The sequence below is a fragment of the Carlito syrichta genome, unplaced genomic scaffold, assembly GCF_000164805.1.
Source record: "Carlito syrichta isolate Samal-C Ts95f unplaced genomic scaffold, Tarsius_syrichta-2.0.1 Scaffold307159, whole genome shotgun sequence".
Taxonomy (NCBI): domain Eukaryota; kingdom Metazoa; phylum Chordata; class Mammalia; order Primates; family Tarsiidae; genus Carlito; species Carlito syrichta.
In genome coordinates, this window is record NW_007251255.1 from 14,721 (window position 1) to 17,889 (window position 3,169).

Here is a 3,169-nt window from a genome sequence, read left to right on the forward strand (position 1 = left end):
ATGTGGTACATATACATGATGGAATACTACACAGCCATAAAAAAGAACAAAATCATGAATTTTACAGCAACCTGGATGGAATTAGAATCAGTAATACTGAGTGACCTCTCACAGAAAAAAAGATCTGAGTATCACATGTTCTCACTCATATAGTGGACCTTGAACATCCAGTATAATAGTATAAGAAAATGACTGACAGTTGTGCAAACTATGGGGGGGAAGGGAAATGGGATTAATGGTAGTAAATATCTGTCTAGGACGGGGAAACACCTCTTATCAACAAGGGTGCCTGAACGAAGCATATTTGTATACCTAACCCTTAACTGTACCCCACAATATCATAATACAAAATATTGATTATAAAAAAATCAGTGAAACAAAAAACTGGTTATTTGAAAGGCAAATTAAGATTGGTGTACTCCTATCCAGACTCTCTGGAAGGCAAAAGATCAAGTCACAACTGACCCAAAAGAAATACAAAATATTATCAGAGATTATTATTCACATCAGTATGAAAAGAAACTTGAAGCCCTAAATGAAATAGATGATTTTCAGACATTACAAAACCTCCAAGCTTGAAACAAGAAGAAATTCAGACCCTAAATAGACCAATAACAACAAGGGAAATTGATTCCATCATAAGAAAATTACTTTAAAAAAAGCCCTGGACCAGATGACTTTCCAGTGAAATTCTACAAAACATACAAGGAGCAGCTGATACCAATCTTATTGAAAGTATTCCAGACAATTGAGAAAGACAGAACTCTGCCCAAATCACTTTCTGAAGCTAATATCACACTGACACAAAAAACAGGTAAAGATCCAACAAAGTAAGAGAACCATGGATCAATATTCTTGATGAGCATAGATGCAAAAATTCTCAAAATAATTCTAGAAAATCAGATCCAACAGCACATCTGAAAAATCATTCACCATGACCAAGGAGGAGGCTTAATCCCCAAGATGCAGGGCTGGTTCCATACCTCAAGGCCATAAATGTAGTTAAATACATCAAGAGATATAAAAACAAGAACTGCATAATTATACCATTAGACAGATGCCCCAAAAGATGTTGATACAATGTAGCATCCCTTCTTGATAAAATCCCTTGAACACCTAGGCACAGAAGAAACATACCTCAAAATAGTAATAGCTATCTATGAAAAACTCACAGACAACACATTGCTAAATGAATTGATACTGGAAGCATTTCCCCTGAAAGCAGGAACAAGACAATGCTACTGACTCTTACCCTAACTGTTCAAAATAGTGTTTGAAGTCCTAACTAAAGCAATCAAACAGAAGGAAATCAGGGATATTAAAATAGGAAGAGGGGAATTTAATTTATTCTTCTTTGCTGACAATATGATCCTATATCTTGAAACCCCAAGGGAATCTGTCAAAAACCTCCTTGCATGGCTTAAAACTTTGGGAAAATCTCCGGATACAAAATAAACAAGCAAAAGAGTCACATTTTTTGTACAGCAACAACAAACAGGCAGAGAACCAAATAATAAGCACAATCCCGTTCACAATAGTCACAAAAAGTGAACTATCTCACTATCTTTCTAATCAGAGATGTGAAAGACTTTTACAAGAATTACAAAATATTGCTCAAAGAAATAAAAAAGAGTGATTTGAGTTCTTTTGGTATATTCCCAGTAGGGGGATTGTGGGATCATATCGAACGTTGATTTTTAGAACTTTTAGGTACCCCATAATATTAAAATAAAAAATTAAAAAATTAAAAAAATAAGTCAAAAACACAAAAACAAATGGAAAAAAATGCTCCATTCTCCTGAATTGGGAGAATCAACTTTGTTAAGATGCCCATCCTACCAAAAACCATCTACTGATTCAACACAATACCCATTAAATTACCAATATCATTCTTCCTAGACCTGGAAATGAAAATACAGAAATTCATAGGAAACACTAAAGACCTGACAGGGAGTGGCAACTCATGCCCATAATCCCAGAACATTTAGATACAGAGATGAGAGGATTGTCTAGGTGCAGGGGGTTGAGACCAGGCTATGCAATTTGACAAGATCTTATCCCTACAACAAATCAAAACATTTGCTAGGTGTGGTGGCCTCATGCCTGTAGTTTCAGCTACTTGGAAGGTTGAGGTGAAAGGATCACTTGAGCCCAGGGGGTCAAGGCTGTGGTGGCCGTGAGCATGGCACCGCTCTCCAGCATTGACAGATTGACTCCAACTCAAGAAAAAGAAGACAAAACAAAAAACCCAAATACTCAAAAGAATCCTTATCAAAATAAACAAAATGGGAGGTATCACACTTCTAGACTTTAAACTTTACTATAAGCCTACAATAATCAAAATAGCCTGGTATTGGTATGAAAACAGGCATATAGGCCAATGGAAAAGGATTTATATTCTGAAGGCAAAATCTCAATTTCTCAACCAAATCATCTTTGACAAAGCCACCACCAACAACCAATGGGGAGAGTAGAAACTATTCAGCAAATGGTGCAGGGAAAACTGACTGATCACAGGCAGGAGGTTTAAACAGGAACCCTACCTAACACCATACACAAAAATCAACTCTAAATGGATCGAAGACCTAAGCATAAAACCCCAAATGATAAGAATCTTAGAAAAAGCAGGAAAAACCTTTACAAAGATTGAAATAGGCAATCAATTCCTGATCAAAAATCCAAAAGCACATGCCATAAGAGATAAGATAGAAGAGTGGGATCTCATCAAACTGAATAGCCTCTGGAGAAAAAGAAATCATCAAGAGAGTGAAGACAGCCCACAGAATGAGAAAAAATATTTACCAATGGTATATCTGAAAAGGTCTACTATCTAGAATCTACAATGAACTCAAATGTGCCAAAAGAGGAGAAAAAGCCCTATTACAGTTGGGCAAATGATATAAATAGACACTTCTCAAAGGAAGACATATGAGCAGCCAACAGATAAATGAAAAAATGTTCAGTCTCATTAATTATTAAATAAATGCTAATTAAAACCACATTGCAATACCGCCTAACTCCAGTCAAGAAGGCCATAATCAACAGTTCAAAAAACAACAGATGCTGGAAAGGATGCGAGGAAAAGGGTATTCTCCTACACTGTTGGTGGGAGTATAAACCAGTACAACCTCTGTGGAAAGCAGTGTAGCAACTTTTAAAAGATCTAAAA